The 20,718-nt window shown below is 41.1% G+C and overlaps 2 protein-coding genes across 2 annotated transcripts in view; one reads left to right on the top strand and one right to left on the bottom strand.

Annotated features, from left to right (window-relative positions):
* ankrd50l (ankyrin repeat domain 50-like) overlaps window positions 1-20,718 on the bottom strand; it is a 145,974-nt gene that overhangs the window by 66,028 nt on the left and 59,228 nt on the right. The window lies entirely within an intron of this gene.
* fhip1b (FHF complex subunit HOOK interacting protein 1B) overlaps window positions 2,126-20,718 on the top strand; it is a 44,704-nt gene continuing 26,111 nt past the window's right edge. Inside the window, exon 1 of the mRNA XM_072686362.1 lies at window positions 2,126-2,437. The gene's annotated coding sequence lies outside the window, so the exon portion shown is untranslated. The remainder of the gene's footprint in view (window positions 2,438-20,718) is intronic.

Below are 20,718 nucleotides of genomic sequence, written 5' to 3'. Positions count from 1 at the left end.
CATTGCTGAGGGGATTAGCAGTATATTTAATGGATTGTTTGCTCAATTTATACAGAACATTAACATTATATGTCAACCTAAACAAAATGCACATATTTAATGGCATATAGAGATGTTTTTTTCTGGACATAATATAGCTTGTAATTTAGCTGCAATTATATCTTAATTGTTTAAATAAGGCAAGTTTATTTTGTTTTGATTTCATATATATATATATATATATATATATATATATATATATATATATATATATATTATGTACAATTCATTATTTGCCAAAATAAGATTGGTAACAGCCTGGGTCCAGAGATCTCAACATTTCACAGTCCAGACTAAAGAAGAAGCACATATCAGGTCATGGTATCTGGCGAAAGTGATAATCACGTGAAGTATGTTGGCCAGAGGTCTGTAGACACCCGAATATCAAAACAATCTGAGCGTGTTAGACTACAATGGGCATTATTAATACGGAGCTGGCCCTGCCTTTGCAGCTCTGACAGCCTCCACAAGATTTTAACTGTATGCTATTTTAGTTAATAGTGCATTTGCAGGCACATGATGTAAGACAAAAAGGCCTGAGTCATGATCGATGCTCCAGTTTAAGTATGATTTAATAAAAATCCATTTCACATGATCTCTTAATGTAGTTGATCAGCAAAGATATGTTTGGTGTCTAAAGGTTACTTTAAAATGAAGTGCTCCTAGTGGACGTTCTACACAATTTCTCCGCCCTAATTTAATTTAAAAAAGGTCAATATGAGCCTTGTTTTTTATATATTTTTATTTTGTATGAAATGTTTGTATGTAAAGTGATATATTTCAAGCTTTTTTAATTAGATCATTGTAATTAAATATATGTCAATGATATATTTCAAAGATTTTTTGTTTTAATTTTGATCACTATGAATCCATTCCCTAATTAGAATTTTCATATTTCATAAAATCAAACAGAAAAGGATGTACAATTCTTAACTTCTGACAAGTGTGTTCATACACTCAATATTTTGGTTGGGGCTCCCTTACAACAAATTACTGCATAAGTGAGGTGTGGCATGGAGGCAATCAGCTTGTGGCACTGCTGAGATGTTAATGAAGCCCAGGTTGCTTTGATAGTGGCCTGCAGCTCGTCTGTATTGCTGGGTCGGGATGTTTCTCGTCTCGTCTTTTTGACAATAACTCACAGAGGCCCAGAGAGATGGCTGGCCCAGTCAAGCCCAGTAAAAGCATGGTCAGTGAACCATTCGGTAGTAGTTATGGCATTGTAGGCAGGTGCTAACTACTGCCGGGAAAGAAAATTGACAATTCAATTCACCATGTTTTTCTGGATGAGTTGGGAGATGCCGAACCGTCACTTTCAGAGAACGCAGTTATAGGGCCCTAACTTACACCCTGCGCAAGGCGCATCACGATGCTCATTGCTATCTTACACCCCACCAACAGTCTATTTTCATGCCTTCTGGGCTTGGTGGTCTCGAAATGAGGGGTGTTCAGGTCAATTTCTGGTGTGTTGCTATCTTGGCAATGGAAAACACAGGTGCACCACTGACTGAAAACAGCCTAGGTAGACATTAACAGTCAGACGTTCATTGCTATCTTGGCAGTGAATTGTCAACACAGGCGTGTGCCCAATGCACGTACACTGAAATAGCAATAATGGGAATGGCAAGTGACACACTGATTGGCTTATTACTGCAAAGATTACTGCCCAAAACACACCCATGATTGATTAAGAGACTTAGCGCATGACTTTTGCTCGTTTAGAGCCGCGCAAGGTGTACTTTTCCCATTGTTGTGATAGCAAAGAGACACTGCGCGGTGCCAAAAGATAGACAGCTAGCTAGCTAAAATAGGCAATGCTTCTCTACAGAGACTAGACAAGCTGTGTGTGCTTTTGCACGTGTGTCAGCACTTTTAAAGTAGCTGAATGCGTTCATTAGATGTCAACAAACTGTTAGATCACAAAGTGTTAAACGTTAAAAGGCAGACGGCGATGCAGCGTGTTGTGTGTAGCGTCCTCCGCCAGGAGGCAGTGCGCGTCCTGCGGCTCAGCGTTTCCCGAGCAGCGCGCTTCAAGACGTCAGCACGTCCCCTGCGTGTGGGTGTGTGCCTGAGAGAAGATGGCTGCGAAACGGGAGAGTGAGAAACCTCAGATTTGATGGTGGAGGACAGCCTGGCCACTGCAGAAAGCCAGAAGAGAAAAGCGCTCCTGGCGTTGTGTCAGAGTGCGGCCGAGTCGCCTGTGGATGTCCGCGTCTTCCTTCTAGTGAGCTGCTGCCGGACTGACACTGGAGCTCTGACCCAGTTAGGCTGCACGGCTGTCCGCTAGCTGAGCGCTTATTATTCCTGGGACATCACTGCACCTCCATCCAGCGGAATAACACCGAGGGAGGGAGGGAGGACGGAGGGCAAGTTAGCTGGCGACCACGCAGTCAACGAGGTGAGTCTCGCCCTGAGGTGGGAGGGTGGATGGGTGGCAGGGTGTGTTAGTTAGTTAGTTGGCTAGCTAGCTATGTTCTCTGCTTATTTCAGAGACTGGTCGCAGGCTTGACAGAAGAGACTGGCTGTGTTCAGCCCCTCTCGCAGCTGCAGGTCTGTGTTTTGGCCATCAGCTCCGGACTGCGAGGTGATGAATGTCACTCGTGTGTGATTAGCTAGCTAGGATAGCTATGTTCACTGTAGAGCTATTTCACTGTCCTAGGAGTAGGGGTGTGCGTTAGGCTTGCGGGGGTAAGCTGGCTCTCTCATGTGTTTACCCTCGTCAAGGTGGCTGTGAAGCGGCCGGATCTGGTGGGACGGTAGCTGGCTGGTCCCTCACCGGAGAGCCAGATGTGGGGACGTTAACCGTTAGCTAGCCGTGTACTGTTAGCTAGTGCTAGCTAGCTAGCTGATCTGCCTAGCCAGTAATAGTAGGTGGGTGTTTACTCTTAGCTAGCTGCTAGCTGCTAGCTGCCCTTTAAATAGCTGTACATTAGCTAGCTAGCTGGCTAGCTTTTAAAACTGACTTAAAACTACATCTTGAGGCAAAGTGTGTGTGTGTGTGTGTGTGTGTGTGTGTGTGTGTGTGTGTGTGTCTTAGTTTGTAGTCTAACAGAAACTCAGTGATCAGTTCAGTTGGCAGTCCTGTGGCAGTGGTTTGGCTAACGGTGGGTTAGTGAGGCTCGACCCTTAGTTTACATTGCATTAGCTAGCTAGCTAGCTATTCTAGGTGTTTACATAGAAACTAGCTATATTAACCCCCACGATTAAATAGCTTCATTTATCAGCAACACGTAGATAGCTAGCTAGCTAGCATCAATATTAAAGCTTGAATGACTGTGCATGTTTGCATGATGATAATAAATATGATGATTAATCTCTCTGGCACATTTCAGGCCTGCATTCCCAGACATGGATTACTAGACGTCTAGTCTTGAGCTGTATGCCGAGTGCCACTGGCGAACCAGCACGGGACATTCCCTGTACTCCAGGCTTCAGTGCCTGTAAAGGTGTGGGGCAGAAGGAGCTGTCAGCCTGTGTATGGTATTTAATTGCTGTGTGAGGGGTCTGTAAGTAGGACACTGTCTTTTAGTCCTGTCTGCGGTGAACCCGCCCCTTTGCTTGCCTCGGCCTGAGCAGGTCAAGTCACAACACGAGCTCTTCTTCTTCTCAGGGAGCGAGGAGTAATAAAAGAGGGTGGATGGCCCTGTTTTTCTTTCCACAATTGGAGTTGGTCTTTCCCTTGACAGTTTCTGACAGTGGTTAAGTCTGTAACTCTACAGCCCATCTCTCCCTCTCGCTCTCTCTCTCTCTCTCTGGCTGACTTATCACGCTGGTCATTCATCTTGCATCTCGTCCCACATGTGCATTGAAGCTCATGTTAATTGCTGGTGTCCCAGTAGTGCTGAATTCAGTGTTATGTTTTCCGATGCATCGCAGTACTGTAGTACTTGCTGCTCTCTGCTGCTCCCTGCTGCTCCCTGCTATGTGAATGTCTGGGGTTGTTTTGGTTGGACTGTGTCGTTCTGTTCTGCTCGTCTTGAAGAGGCACTCCGGCCAGACTGAGAGATGTCTCTGCAGCTGTTGTAAACACACAGAGGGACTCCCTGCTGTGGTGTTGCTCTGGCCTGTAGAGGGAGATTTTTGGGTGGAAGGTGGAAGGAACATGGGGCAGGGGTGGCTCAGCGGTTAGAGCTCCGGTGTTATTCTGGCTCCGGGCTATTGATGATAGAGTTGTGGGTTCGAGACCCAGGCCCTTCACCTTCTCTGCTCCCCGGGCGCCACATCTCAGGGCATGTGTGCTCACAGTCACTGGTGTTTCTTCGCTTCACGGATGGGTTAAAAGGCGGAAGCCAAATTCCGTCTGTCTGTCCAACACAAATGGTTGTGGTTGTCTTGTTTTTCGTCATTGAATGCCAAGAAAATGAGCTGTGTGTGAACTTGTGCCCTGTGCTCCATACACTGTCCACTACAGGTGAACATCTAGATCTCTTTTAAAGGGAATATAATTCTTTATTTATAGTCCTGATGGAAAACTCAGGAAACTGGAAACTGATGGAACCCCAAAGTAGCTCACTATGCTGTGAATAGGGCACCGTTTCAGACACCGCAATTGTTGTTGTTCCTTGTCTTGCAAAGACCCACCTCTTCTAAGAGTACTTGTCGAGTATTAGGGTCTCCATATTGACTTTTGTATTTAGTAGTATCTTAGAGCTTAAAGGTATCTTTGAAGCCTAGTCTATACAAACTAGCTCAGGGTATTTTCGGAGTAAAAGTAAGTTCTCTGGAGAAGAGCGTCTGCTAAATCCCTTTAATGTAAATGTTAATGTCGCTCTCAGCTTGTCCACAACTGTAAGTAATGTAAGTGTGTCCTTCTTGAGGAGTGGCCCAACGAGCAAATTCCTTTCTGAGTAGAAACAAGCAAGAAATACAAAGAAACGTACCAGAAACTTTCCTAATGCTGTATTAACAGTTTCTGTTGATACTAGTAGTGGGTGTTCTCACCCAGTACTGGATCACAGTGTGTCACACCGTAACAGTGTAATAACGGTGTCGTAAAGCCGTGAACAGACATGACACTCTAACGCCAAAGCCGTAAAGTGATGCATTGCCTGCTGTAGATCCATCTATCATTAACTTTACCACACAGACACACTCACACACACATGCCCAACCTGACCAATGAGTAATGTTTTCCTCTTGCGACTGAGCGTTCTTGCTGAACTCATTTTAGCGCCTGGCTGCCTGAACTTTGATCGCGTGCTGCTGACTCAAGGAATGTGACCTGCAAACACAATGTGTCCCTCCCCTTTTTCTCTCTCTCTCTATTTCTCTCTCTTTCTCCCTCTCCCCTCAAATCTGTGCCATTCACAAGAAACACCTTCTTTTACAGTCGTAATTCAGCCATTTCTTCTCCTCTTGATTTTGCCGTTCCATACAATTTTCCCTCATTTTCCGTAATTACGGGGTCAGCTGTTGTGAGCGACTGGGAGTTAATTATATGATGTTTGCTAAGCGGGAAGGAAAAAAAAAAAAAAAAAAGGTGAAATCATAAGGAAGTGTCTGTTTGATGTGAACTCGGCTGTTGCGTCTCTGCAGCCTGCCGCTGCCCAGTGTGCTCGAAGCAGAGACCGCTTAGTTGCAGAAAATAGCTGAACCCTTCACGACAGGCGTGCAACCCCCTAAGACTCGACATTGTTGCTGTGACCTTTCTTGAGAAGTGACCCAGTAGATCACGCTGCAAACCCTGTCGGATGTCGGTGTGTTACGGACAACTCCCAGGCAGCAGTGACCTGCTGTGTTACCAGTGAGCAGGTTCGTAGACACCCGACTAAGTGGCTAATGATTCATTATGGCCTGAGGGCAGAAATGACTTTGCGTGAAAAGTCAGTTGTTCTGTATATCAGGCTTTTATGTGATTATTCACCCAGCTACGGTACAGTGTGCATGGGTCGAGAACTTGGGCTGTGGTTAACATGTCAGTGCTGCGCTTTTGCTTACCAAAGTGTCATTTTACTGCTTGCTTGGCAAATATAACTCACAGTTCTGTAGTCTAGCTGGATTTGGACAAATTCGGAAGGGGGTGGTGTATTTAGTAGAATATGTGGAAGAAACCCTCATGTGACGTGACTAGTTGTGTTTCAGCTGTTTCAGCTTTGTTTCCGTTATAAGTCATGTGCTGAATGAGCAAACAAAACAGTGTTTGTGGCACAATACTACTACTACCTGTGTCTGTTATATAAACAGAACTACAGTGTAAAATGTACATGCTGAGTTATCAGTGAATCAGGTGAATTTGAGTCCAGAATGTTTAGTAGCAGTAAATAGCCCTGGGACACTAACTTCATTTCTATTTGTGATAATGTAATTTGATTTCCTAAAAGTCAAAGACCTGACCTGACCTGACTGGGATTCTTCAGGTCAAGCTGTGTGTGTGTGTGTGTGTGTGTGTGTGTGTGTGTGTGTGTATTTATTTATTTTATTTTTTTTATTTATTTTTTTTTTTTAATTGTGTGTCATTCCAGTGGTATACGAGAAACTGAAAGCTGAGGTGGAATGATTGGTAAACTAGGCTAGCTATAACCATGTTTCAGAAGAACTTTTGAACTATTTTCATTGAGGCTCAAATCACCAGTTTCAGTTCAGGTCAAGTCAAGTGGGTTTTTATTGTCATTTTAACTACATACAGAGCACACAGTGAAACGAAACCACATTCCTCCAGGACCATGGTGCAACATAGGCACAGTGCATACAGAACACAAGTGCAACACAGTACAAGTGCAGACAGACAACACAACACAGTACAGACAGAGAATAATAAATAATTGGCGGTAGTGTGCAAATTATGCAGTGTGCAATAAATATCCAGTGTCCAGTGAGGTAGTAAAGTTATTAGTGCAAAATGCTTCCCATATTGTCTGGGGTAAATGGTTGATGAGAGAGAGTGAGAGAGAGTGAGAGAGAGTGTAGTTGAGAAGTCTGATGGCTTTGGGGAAGAAGCTATTGCAGAGTCTGGTCGCGTTGGACTGGATGCTGCGGTACCTTCTTCCTGATGGCAGGAGGGAGAACAGTCTGTGTGAATGTTAAAAAAATCAAAATAATAATAATGCATAATAAATCACGATCTCCATGATTTTGTCTGCGGCATGATAGTTGGTGCTCAGGTAACCACTCTGTACAATTGTGTTGAGCAGAAGCATCTCAGAATGCACACCTTGTTGAACCTTAAGGTGGATGGGCTGCAACAGCAGACAGGCTGGGTACTGTCGAACCCTTGGAGGGGGGGAACCTTAATATAGGTCTAAACATGTGTAATGAAGCAGCTCTATTAAGAACTTTTACCATACTATGTAATGCTAACCTAGGTACTTTCATTGACCTCACCTTTAAAAATATAGCAAATTTGTGTAAACCCAGATTTACCCTTTCAGTAGACACAGATTACCTGGACTAGTCTTAACCTTCCTTTCAGCTTGTGTCTAATGCTCTTAGTGCTAACCTACCACCATGATCCACAAAATTAACCCACAACCAACCACCAATATAATCTGTGTTTGGTAAACGGCCAGAGCACTTTTCTGCAGGTGCACCATCTATCTGAGGGTTTCTGTAAGACACTGGATTCTGCATTATTGAGCACATGTCAAATTACGGTACTGCATGCAGCATTGAGCAGGAGTGAGCAGCACACTTCGTATATGAAAGTTGAAAGCTGGCTCACTCTTTCAGATATGACAGGTAAGATAAGTGCTAGCTGCTGATTCTTCTTCAACAAGATGATCACCACAGCAAGGCTGTAGAAGCTTATTTTAAGATGTAAGATTTGTTTTTGTTGATGGAGGCTCTGTCTTATAGTGATAATCACTAACGAGTGTCCTAATAGCACTTTTCCACAAGCACCTTGCGCTTGTGCCGGTTCATGTAAACTAGCAGATCTTTTAAGAATGGACCTGCTTTTCCATTGGTTTGAGAGCTTGACGATTACGTATGTGCACGCAGGCATTCCCTCGAAAGATGCTCACTGAGGTGGTTGCTGACTTTTGCTCATTTCCTCAAGCGTTGCAGTCGCCACATTTCACGCACCTGTCAGCTGATTTGCCAGTTGTGCTACCTTGTCCAAGCGTGCTGCCATACTGCATATTTATAGGTACGGCTGTCTAAATAAACAGCAGGTAGGGTATTTCGATATGTTAAAAAAAAAACACTCTCCAAAAATGCTTCCAGTAAAAGTACTAACAGGAAATTTGAATAGCCAAATCATTGTAAAGATAAGGGAATAGTGGTGATCATTTTTTCTCTTTCGCTGTGTATGCATTTGTAATACTCAAGCAAATAATAACAAATCTGTGGATTCCCCAATGTGCAGAGAGGAAATTTCAATGTTCACTGGACAATACTTGAGCAATTTCTGATCCTTGAGGGCTGGACTCCTGCGCTGGATTCAGGCGCTTGTTGTCCATCCCCAACCAGCTATTTGTATATGTGTGTTTGTGTGTAAGAGAACGTGTTTTGATTGGAAAAGAGCATGCAAATGATGCTGAATTGTGATACTTCGATGTTTTCTTTTTGTGGGTTTGTGGTTGTATGGTTCAATAAAGACACCACTGTTTGGAACTGAAGGAGCAGAGTGTTATGCCGTTTGTGACTGAAGCCGCTGAACAGAAAGCCTTTCTGGGCAACTGTAACATTTAATAATGATGCTGTTCAGGCTGTGGTAAGGCTACCACTATTTATTTACAGTCGTGAAAAAGTTAGGACACCCCATGAAAAACTTTGTCTTTTTCATCATATATTTAAACATATGGACATTTGATCTTCACTTGAACTTGGGAGATGGGGGTAATAGAACTAAGCACATTCATAGAAATGTCAAAAATAGTATTTAAAATATATTTACAATATAAAAATAGTATTTCCCTGTAAGCTGCAGATGGTTAGAACATCATTAGAGGGGGTTTTGTAGGAGCCTGTCTTATTAAAACCTCAGCCATTTAGTTTGGTTTTGCCCTTGCTTGAGATCCAGATAGCTCTGTGAGATCTTGAGAAGATTGCAGATCTTCTCAAGATATGAGTCTTTGAAAAGATCTCAGAACACTTAGAAATCAGCCGTTCCACTGTCTACACGATGCACAAGTGCAACAACCGCCAACATGGCCAGATCATACCGTCCTAGCAAGTTCAGGAAGATTGTCTAAATGAAGATCAAATGTCCATATATTTAATGATATTTAAAAAGTAGCTTTATAAGCTTAAATGTGATGTTGCAGTGGTGCCTGAGTTTTTGAGTTAGATCACTGGATAAAATATTACATATTTTATTATTTTGAAGAAAATAACAATTAGACAAAAGCAGAGGAATCACTAAAAGTAAAAAATGTTTTTATTGTGATGATAGATAATGATGATAAAAATGAGTTATTAATATTATTAATTACATTACAGAGTAACAGGAAGGAGCTTCAGTAGAGCAAGTGGTGCTGCTTCTGTGTCATCTTGAACCCAAAAAAAAAAGTTAAATACAAAGTTCGGTTTTGCTTTCATTTTCAGCAGCTACATGAACACTGTACAATCTTAAATGACTCCTTGTTTCCAAACTTTTAGTCTGAGAATAAGCGCTAAACTGCGGCGAGTGAGGGGAGTGAGGCTAGTTAGCATTAAATTAGTTCTCAGGATGCGAATCAGGATTTCTGCTTACCACAACTTGATGCGTTGAATAATGCATAGAATATCTATCTATCTATCTATCTATCTATATATATATATATATATAATTTTTATTTATTTATTTTTACATATTTCTCTTTGAATATGACCTGTATGTGAGCAAATTCTGATGTCTATTTTGTTAGCTCTACCCCTAAACCACCAAATCTCCATCAGTCCAGCAGTCCATATCAGAACAATGTTGGAGACGCTAAGGAAACAGTGTTTTCTAGCGCTTTTCACACATCACCAGTTGATGGAATGTCTTGCTGAAAAAAGATGTTTTCAGTGACAGCCTTCAGTAGAGCTGTAGAGATTCTCCACAAGAAGCCCTTTGAGAGACAAATAAGCACAATAGGCTTACTGCTGGTTAGCACAAAAGCTGCCTCTATTGCTCAGTGTGAGAAGACCCATAACAACTTGTTTCTGGATGTGATGAATTCATTGAAACATTTAAAAGATTCAGCGAATGTACATCAACTGTGGAGCTGTTTGTTGCAGTTGTTTTTGCTTTACAGAAAATAGTCTTATTGTTCTCTTCCTGCCCAGCTCTGAATGAGAAGAGTAGAAGATGGGAGGATCATGCTTTCAGAGGCCCAGTTCCTGAAAACCACGCTGTCTGCAGGAGCTTTTAACCAGTGATCGATTGATCTCTCTCTCTCTCTCTCTCTCTCTCTCTCTCTCTCTCTCTCTCTCTCTCTCTCTCGTTTTGACTTGAGCCACCATGTAATGGATTAAACATTCTCACTAAAAGCTACAATCCATTGTCAGATAGCAGCGCAAACCTTGCCCCACAAGCCCGTCTTGGGCATGCATGCTGTGATTTTGGTTGTGGTCAGGTTTGCTTGTCTGACTGCCTGCCTGACTTTTCAGTCTGCGATTTTTGTTTTCTGTGTGAAAAGCCCTTAGTATCAACCACCACTTTTTACAGCCACTGATGTTTGATGATCAGTTCTGCATCATAAACATCAGTATTTTATGCACTCCCTGTTGACACTGCTGAGTGTTGTTGAAAATGATGTATCTAAGCAGAGTATCTTGCTTCCAGTAGCCTCTAGTTAAGGGTAAAGTCAGTGCACATAATTAGATACAGAAGTTAATTCGGATAAGTCTGGATAAATATTGGGATATGTATAATAAATAAGATAATTTCTGATCATTTGATGGGTACCGTCAGTACTACAGCTAGAACAAGTAGCAAATGCATGCATCAATTTATATTAACCACCAATGTATAGTAATTGCATAGTAAACGTGACACTGGCTGTCTTTTAAAGCATTGTGCTCTATCTTACACCCGGCGCAAGGCGCATTGTGGTGCTCATTGCTATCCTACATCCCGCCATTTACATTTACATTACATTAAAGGCATTTGGCAGACGCTCTTATCCAGAGCGACTTACAAAAGTGCTTTGCTATTTACTTAAGAAAAACCTCAGCTAGTCTGAATGGGCTAAAATTCAAAGATACCTCTAAGTTTAGACACTACTAAACACAAGTCAATAAGGTGACCACTCTGCTATTCGCCCAAGTATTCTCTGAAGAGGTGGGTCTTCAGTCTGGGTTTGAAGACAGTGAGCGACTCTGCTGTTCGGACACCCAGGGGAAGCTCGTTCCACCACTTTGGTGCAGGACAGAAAAAAGTCTGGACGCTTGTCTTCCGTGGATTTTGAGGGATGGCGGGTCGAGCCAAGCCGTACTTGGTACGCTCGAAGGGCTCTCTGTGCAGATCGGCTTTTGACCATTGCTATCTAGTATGGAGGGGCTGGTCCGTTCTTGGCTTTGTAGGCCAGGGTCAGGGTTTTGAATCTGATGCGGGAAGCAGCTACAGGAAGCCAGTGAAGAGAACGCAGCAGTGGAGAGACATGGCTGAATTTAGGAACGTTAAGTTGCAGGGGTCTGATGGTGCGCAGAGGGAGACCAGCCAGAAGAGAGTTGCAGTAGTCAAGTCTGCAAGTGACGAGAGACTGAACAAGCACCTGGGCGGCTTCTCTAGAGAGGAAGGGTCAAACTCTCAGGATGTTGTACAGGAGAAATCTGCAGGACCGAGTTACGTTTACAACATGACCTGAGAACGATAACTGATCATCCATGACTACACCAAGACTTCGAGCTTCTGTAGAAGGAGTGACCAGTGAGTTCTCAAAGGAGATAGCAAGATTGTTTTTAAGTCCAGCAGTTCCCGGGATGTACAGCAGCTCCTTCTTGCAGCAGTCTATTTTCACAGCAGTCTATTTTCACACCTTCCGCCTGCGTCATTCAAATAGCGGGTGTCCGACACACATATACCCCCGCTTTGCACCACTGAAATAGCAATCCACCAAGGTCTGACTACACCTGGCTCTAAAAGGTAATGGCAAGTGACATGCTGATTGGTTTATTACTGCATGTTACACCCAAAACACACCAATGATTAATTAAGAGACTTAGTACATGACTTTTGCGATGTCATTACGATACCAAAGACACACTGACGTGCCCTAAATCAAGCTGCAGGTCGACGGCTTAGACCGTTATCTTATTTTATTGATAGATTGTTACAATTTTATTTGAATTTATAGCATGTAGCAGGGGCATATCACTAACTTTGGTAGTGAGTGGGAACTGGCAGTCACTAAGACATTTGTTGGAGGAGAACAATAATAATAATAATAATAATAATAAAAACAGTTTCTAAAAAGAGTGCTAAGTGTTCTCAGCTGACAACATGTACTAAATAGCTTATTAGGTGTGGCTGCTGTTTCCTTTCTCCCTTCTGTAGTCAGGCGAAGCTATAGATTAGCCTTAAGACTGCTATTGTAACTACTGAACATTCCACTGTGCATTAAACCCCAAATCTGTTTGGTGTTAACAACACATTCCTAGAAATCGTGGCTCTCTGTGGAAAGTCTGTTCAGCTCCTTCTGTTTACTGCTGTCAGTAAGCCCAGTAATATGCTGGTGCAGAAGATGAAGTGCCTTGGGTTCGAAGTTCAGAGTATGATGAGTTCCGGGAAATTGTTGTTGAGTATGACTGTGCAGAATTTAATACAGAACATGACTGCATCTTGTTACGTCTTCAGTGTTTCCATGTTTTCCACACGTTTTGGCTGCCTGGTAAAAAAAAAAAAAAAAAAGCTGGCTGTCGGCTATCTGAGTCAGTTGTTTTTGCTTGCATGCTGTAAGGCGTGTCATTGGCTGACTGTTTTTCCAGTGTTTGTTTTATATTTTGGGAATTTTTGGTTTGTAGTTCTGTGAGACAAAACCAGGATCTCCATACACATTTATAGTGCTTGGCTTTCTGCAACCAGTAGCAATAGGCCATAAACCCTCCACCCACCCACGAAAGTTCTGGATTGCTTGTGATTTAGTTGGCAATGTAGATTGTTGTTCAGAATTTAGGACGGAGTGAAGGGGGCAGAAGCATGTCTCATTAAACCACCTTTCTTTCTGGCTATGTTTCATATTTATTCCTGAAGGTGTTCAAGTATTTTTCTCTCCCCTTACAAATCCTTTCTTTGAACGTTCTTTCAGGTCTGGGATTGTTTTTAAAGTAAACTTTATTATATATTTATTTTATGTAATGTTTATACAATATTATTATTTAAAGATTTTTGACTTTTTGACCAAATCCAACTGACCTACCTTTATCTCCTCCTCTTTCAAATCCAGATCCCTCATAAGCAACTCAAGGCTGTAATACGGACCAGTTCCTAAACCATTTCATCTTGACTCATTATTTACGCCCCAAGAATTTCACCCCAGCCCAGAGCACATACTTTGTGTGCTGACTTCAGAGAACGTTTTAAAATCCTGAAGAAATGCATTCTGTGCTTTTATATGATATTTTAACAGCTACCTGGATAAAGGTGAAGATATTTGTATGTGTATTCCCTGGCTATTCACAAACCTGGGAGTTCTTTCTGGTAATGGCTGCAGATCAGCAAATTATTAGTCTTTGTGTTAAGCTTGGATGATAATCTGATTTCAAGCACAAGCCTGGGAATTCATTGTGTTTCCTCAGATGCCGTAGGTAGGTGTTGATGTCAGAAAATGAGGCTAATTCTAATGTTAATGTAATGCATAAGAATTAATGTTGAATTCTTATGTTGCTTTACTGTGTTAATCTAAGTAATGTGTAACATCCTGAGAGGGGAAAAAGGTCACCCAAAGGAAGTTTTAGGTTAGATTAGGGACAGGTTGGATTGTGAAATTTGCTGGTCTGACATTTGCTTGAGCAGCATAAGTAGCTGTTTTTATCTTAAATGGAGCTTAGTGAAATGAAAACTGACAGTATGTGTTGTGTACTGTCAAATGTGTATTGCAAAGCAGCTTTGCCAGTTCTGCCACCACCCTGCATTGCCCTAAGGCCTTTTTTTATGAATCAGTCTGTTGATTTTCTGGTGTCACAGAACATTTTATAATATAAAGAAACTCTTAATGTCCCTAAAGCTACATTACAGGGCCATACAGATTTTTGGGCCCCCTCGATCAAAACTATATTACTTCAAAGAATTACTTTAAGATTGCTTTTTAATTTCATATCTTAATATCGTAATATTGCACCCTTTGTTCTCCAAACATACCTTCTGTTTATAAGACTTGTTCACAAAATGCGTCAAACATGTTTACATGTTCTTTTAAATATGTATGATGAATTTTGAGGCAGTATACTGTATGCTTTCTCTCTGTATGCTCTTCCATAAAATGCACAAACCTGACCTCCTTATATTACAAACTGAAGAAACGACTACCTCACAACTCATTTTATAGCTTTCTCCTGTTTTGTGGATGTCCTTTATTTCAATTTCCGAGTGCTAGGCTGCTGCTCAGAGGAGACCATGGCTGCTGTTTTTTGGTACGAAGTATCCGAGTATTTATAAAGCTTTGAAATTTACATCACCTGGCCTTTCTTAACAATAGTGAACAAGCCATAGCCCTGAAACAAGCCATAGCCCTGAAACAAGCCATAGCCCTGAAACAAGCCATAGTCCTGAGCTAATTAAGGTCTGAAACCTTGGTAAAATTTATTCGGAGAGCTCAAATCTTTTGGGCTGCCAAACCTTTGCATGGTGCTTCTTTCCTTTTTCCACTCTAAAACTGAAAATCTAAATAGTACAGAACAGACCTATTACACTTATCTTGCTTAAAATAATATATATATATATATTTTATTATTATTATTTATTTATTTATTTATTTTGCATTTTTCAGGATTGATAGCGCTTTTTGCATGAAGCAGCTTAATAGTGACAGTGGCGAGAAAAAATGAGGAAGAAACCTTGATAATAACCAAGACTCATAGGAGGAACCCATTATTTTCTGTTCGACACCGGATAACACAGAAGAAAAACAAGAAATCAAGTCTAATTGCAGGAAATAAATTAAGCAAAAAGTAAAACATAGAACTATGACTAATGTAAGAGCAAGCCATGGATTATGTTGAGTTAATGGGAATGTGAGTTAGTGCAGGACACATGCTCAGGATTATTGTAGAAAAGTTCAGAACAGGCTGTGTCTGTCTAGTTGAATGCCTGTGTCAGAAAGTAACTGAATTCACTACTGAAAAGTTGTCTGGATACTTTTGGACGTGCTGTGTCTGATTAGCACCCAGTCAACTGCCATAAACTTTTAACTGCATAATCATTGCTGGAATAGGATCAAAAAATAAATGAAGATCAGGGCTGATCCAGGCCTGTATTATTAAGTTTGTGCATCGCCTGATTTGAGCCTGTTTCAGTTCTGATCCTTTGTTTTTACCAATCTAGCATGGTGGTCTCTATGTCTGCGTCATAAACAGGCATTCTTTCTAGCCTATAACATTAGGTAGGGTTCTCAAAAGGTAAAGAGAAACATCTGCAGTTTAGAATTGTTTTGCAGTGAAACTTTAAAGAACCTAATATCTGTAGTTCTAATGCTTTAAATGCGTTTAAACCACTTTTTTCTCCACATATTTGTCCATGTTGTTCTGTCTTTTTGCCCATACCATCAAAACGTAGAGAAATGCACTCTAACCATAAAGAAAATAGTTTACTCTTGAGTCAAGAACCGAAATCTTTGTGAAACACTCAGTTTTATTAGCAGGAGATTTGGAGGCCTTTCTTTGGTTTTAAAAAGCACTGAGCAGTGCGTTTAGAACTGAGAGCTGCACGCATTGTAGGAAGTGAAATCAAGGCAACTTTCACAACTAGGGATGCACCGAAACAACCTTTTCCTTTCCGACACCAGTAATACATTTTCAGGTATCTAGCCAACGGCTGTCAATCCTGATATTTATAGTGTTCTACTTCTTATAGGCTGTACTTTTGTATCTTATACCAAATAAGATATGTAATAAGTTTCAAAGAGATGCGTTTTATTGGTTCAGTAACTGCATATTTTGAAAATATAAAAAATATATTTTATAAAAAATATTTTTAAAAAAATTTGCCACCATGCAGAAACATGTGCGAGTAGGGAAGCATGATCTTGCTAAGCTTGACCAAAATTCATATTTCAGGGCAGTGGAAAAAATGCCAGTTCACATTCAGGTACATGTCATAAACTTCAGTGTGTGGCCTTTAAACAAGCTGCTAAAACTCAAACAAAAAAAAGAAACCAGCACATGGAAACAAAGTTTGTGGTTATTGGTCAAAAGTATTTATGACTGGCTTTTACTGGTCGTTTAGTTTCATAACCAGGTGTGCAAGCAAAATTGTTCTATGTATAAAAAAGAAATTCTGAATGCCGATACCGTTAATGTGGAAAAGTGCCAGTATCGGCTTAGATACTGATACAGTATCTGTATCGGTGCAGCACTAGTCACAACACTATAAAACTGTTTTTCTATCAATGGTTGACAAATAAAACGAAATGTATCTGTTCAGAGCGTGTACCACCATACACACGTTACACATGAAGGGATTTCATGGGAAGTGGGAGGGTTAGAGAGGTCAGTCAGACTATATTATGATATTAAGATATTAAATGCACGACTAAATGGTAATAAAAAAAGGGGAAAACATCCCAGAATGTTTATGAATAGTTAATTTATTTAATTTATATGAATAGTTAATTAAAAACAAAGGCTTTTTTACTAAGTTGTGTGGTTGAATTGTTTATAGAAACACCAAAGACAGGATTGCCATTGGCCGTGACTCAGCATTTTAATAATTTTGTCCCTCACTTGTTCCATGTTAATAAATTCAGACCTATCACCAGAGAGCAAGTATCAGTAAACCATGACTAGTGACGATTGTCTGATTGAGGAATATTAAAAAAGAGGGTATGGAAGGCTCCAAGTGATTGATCGCCATATCTCAGCTCCTTCACTTTAGGAGATGTATGTACATATACAGTCATTTGAGAGTTAAATGAAAGTCTGTGGAAACACCGTTGGGTTGTCTCTACTTGTCCTTGGAGGGTGTTGTAAACTGCAAGCTGTTCAGAATGTTCGAGATCCGCAAACCGGATTAAAGATCTGATCTCTGTGGCGTCTGCTGGAACATGACATGCTTATCTGTAATTGCGGTGATGAGCAGGAGTTCAGAGTTGGATAGCTTATGGTCTGTAAACTTAGAATGTCATTTCATGTTGATATGGAGGCTGGTCTCCTGCTGCGTGTTCTGCTCCTCCAGCTGGTCCCTTCGTGACTTCACAGTGTCTTTAGAAGTTTACTTATTTCTTCCAGGAAACCTCTTTCATATTTCCTCCGTTCTTCACTCCGATTAAAAGGAGCAGGGCTGTCCAAGCTAGAAGCACTGCCCTCATTGTGGCCAGAATCATTCAGTTTCATCTGCCAAACATCATTAGCTTCGACTGTGGCAGCAACGGCGACGACGATGCCAGCTGCATGAAGTCACGCCAGATTCCTGGCTGGGTTTTCTCGTATTTAGTGACCCTTGTCCCAGCTTTTTGGAATAATGTCGTAAGAATTCTCTGCCCTCCTCTGTGGGGTGAGTGAGTTCTCTTTGGGAAGAGCGCCATCTTGTCATGTGACGTTCCAGGGAGTTTTTGGAATAGCAGGGTGGAGTGCTCGGAAAGCTGCTCTCCTTCTGAGAACATTTAGTAAAGTAGATATGGGTGCAGGTTCTGCTTAAAGGCTGCATTTGGATTGTGCTTCTACCTTCTACCTAGTCTAAATTTATTTATATTTTTTTTGTAGGGCAACAAGAAGACATGGATTAGATATGATTGTGAGAAGTGGTAGAGTGAAAGTTGTTTACATCTCTTTTAGGAAATTATAAGAGATTGCATATCAGTGTGTATATATATATATGTTTTAGCCTTAGAATAAAACAACAAGACCTTTTATTTTGTGGTGGGCTCTGCTGTGATTGGCTAGTTTATGGCACCTCAACAGCTCACACAGAAGCCTGAGTCTTACCAGATAGTGCTAATATCCTCACCGCGTGGTGTGCAGGTATTTATCTAAATAGGCGTTAAGTGTTGGCTTCAGCCCGCTTGCTTTCCCAGCTTTCACTTTGTCGCATGCCACTTTTCAGCTCCCCTATCTGCAGACGGCAGTGGATTTTAACACTTTGCCAGCTTTAAATAGAGCTAGTATGGCTTTTCAACGGGCGTAAATTACTATATTAGTAATAGTACATTATAGTTGTAGGGCTTTCTAATCTGTTTGGGTTATGCTGGACGTTTCATGAAGAGACAACAGTGTTTGGGGTTAGTGGTATGTGCATCCATGTTCTTTCCAATTAGTGGGGGCAGAGGGTAGCGTAAGTACCAACATTTCAGTATCAGGAAAAAGTGACATTGTGCCACCAGTGATCTGAGAAATGTGGTGTGTCATGAAATTTTAATTTCATTTAAAATCGCTTAATATGCACCGGTGATTGGAGAAGCTTATTACACTGTAGTTTAGAAAAAAACATATAATTATTTTTTTTAATCCTTGGATTTGTGTTTTCCTTTATATATATATATTAATATATAATATTTTTTTCCCCTGCTATATATCTCTATATATATTTGAGTACTGTGAGTGCTACTGAATGAGGAACTGTTTGGGAGCTGAAGGAGTCAGCTCTTCTTGATGAGCTGAGCTGATTGATCTGACTCCCTGAAAACAACTGAAATGCTTATCACTAGCCGTGCGAGTGTTGAGCCGCTTTCCACTGCATTTACTATAAAACCACTCTTTAAGGGCAGGCCTACAGACTCTACAAAACACAAGGTTACCGTTTTGGCAGGTTGGTTAAATAACAGTGTGCAGCTTAACCTTTATGTGATTTAATGTGACGCGTTGGCTAATACTTAGGGAAGCGCCCACTTTTTCAGTTCCGATACGATACATAAAGTTTGCATATTGGTCGATACCTTTGCTATATTAATATTGATTACGTGATGTCTACTGCAGTGTTGAGCTCATTACCGTAATCATCACAGTTATTATTTATTTATTTATATTTACATTTATGGCATTTAGCAGACGCTCTTATCCAGAAGGACTTACAAGGTGACTCGTATTACAGAGGTGGGTCAGTGTAGTGTTAGGAGTCTTGCCCAAGGACTCTTATTGGTGTAGCGCAGCATAGTCACCAAGACCGGGAATCGAACACACGTAGTGTGGTAGCTCAGTGGCAGGTAGTGGTGTTATCTGTTGCGCCACACCAACCATAAAGCAGATCGTTTCGGCTCAGAGATCCGATTGACTGAACCACGTGTGGGTTGGGCTGTATAAAGTCAATACCCTTTAACGCTCTGTATAAAAATCATAATGATATTTTCCACAGTTCAGTTCCCTTTATTATCCCCAAAGAGGAAATGTTCTCTGCAGCTAGGCATACTAAATATAATACAAGAAAATAAACATTCACAGCCACAACATTTAACAACATCCACAAAATCACATCATACACACACACACACACACATGCACGAAAGATTTAATAGTCCTATAGCCTTAGGAATAAAAGCTTTCTTCCATCTTCCATTGGGAGCCACTTCCAGAAGGAAGAAGCTAAAACTCAAAATGAAGTGCACAATTCGGAGAGCTTAGTTTCAGGTGGCCTGACGAAAAAATATATCAATTACTGGAGTTATTTTATTAGTCACCTTAACTATATTTATTATTGAGACAGTTCTTATTCTGGCCGTTTAAGTTTCCAGTAGATTTAATCAATTACTACAGTCATTTAGTACATTAAAGAACTGCTTATCATCAATGACTGTCCACAGGTATTAATAACTGTATAAATACAGTTGCAGTATTGTTAATTAATAAGGGTAATGAGCGACTTGACACATATGGAAGGTTGTTATTCATCAGGTTTGTTAGGTCCTGAATAGGGTTGCAGCGGTAACCGGTTTCACCGTATGCCACAGTATTAAAATGCACAGTTATCATACTGTGGGTGTTTGCTCATTATCGGTACTAAAGGAAAAAAGGAAGCCAACTGAGAATCTCACCCACACATGCACAGCTATGCTCCACTTTGGCCACTGGTGCCACGCTCAAGCATACAGCAGACAGTTTAAACCAGTCTCCATCCCCCTAAAAAAACTAGAATCAGCTGTGTGGGACTACTTCTGATACCCTCAAAACGGACGTGAGGGTGGGTATCCCATTTGCAAACAAATGTAGACGTGAAGTGGCAGCTAAAGGAGGCAGTACCTCAAACTTGTTCTCCCATCTATGAGAAGACCCTCCCTCTGTGCAGATCAGAGTAGGTATCTGATTAATAACCGTCTCCCTAACAAAAACGGGTGAAATTTCAACTATATAACCTCTTTCCTAATGCTCAATCCATGCGGTAAGTACCAGCAAAAGTGCTAAGTCATCTGAACGTATAGGCACGCCGATGCTGGAAATCTTAGTTGTGTGGCTGGGAAGCGTGTGCCATGCTGAATGTGTGTGTCCGTGTTGAGGCCCATTTACACCAATTTAGATTTTTCCAGACCCAATTAATTTACGTACGTTCATTTTCACAATTCGGCGTGTCTGTTTTTCATCTGTTACAATAAGGCTTTTATGAAAATATTAAAAGAGAAATCTCTATGATGAGGATTATATCAGAAATAATCCCCTCTGTCTGCAGTATCTGGGTATTTTCCACTAACTTGGCAG

The sequence above is a fragment of the Salminus brasiliensis genome, chromosome 8 (genome assembly GCF_030463535.1).
Source record: "Salminus brasiliensis chromosome 8, fSalBra1.hap2, whole genome shotgun sequence".
NCBI classification, from domain to species: Eukaryota; Metazoa; Chordata; class Actinopteri; order Characiformes; family Bryconidae; genus Salminus; species Salminus brasiliensis.
Note: the sequence above shows the minus strand (reverse complement) of the source record. Positions and strands in the feature narration are given on the sequence as shown.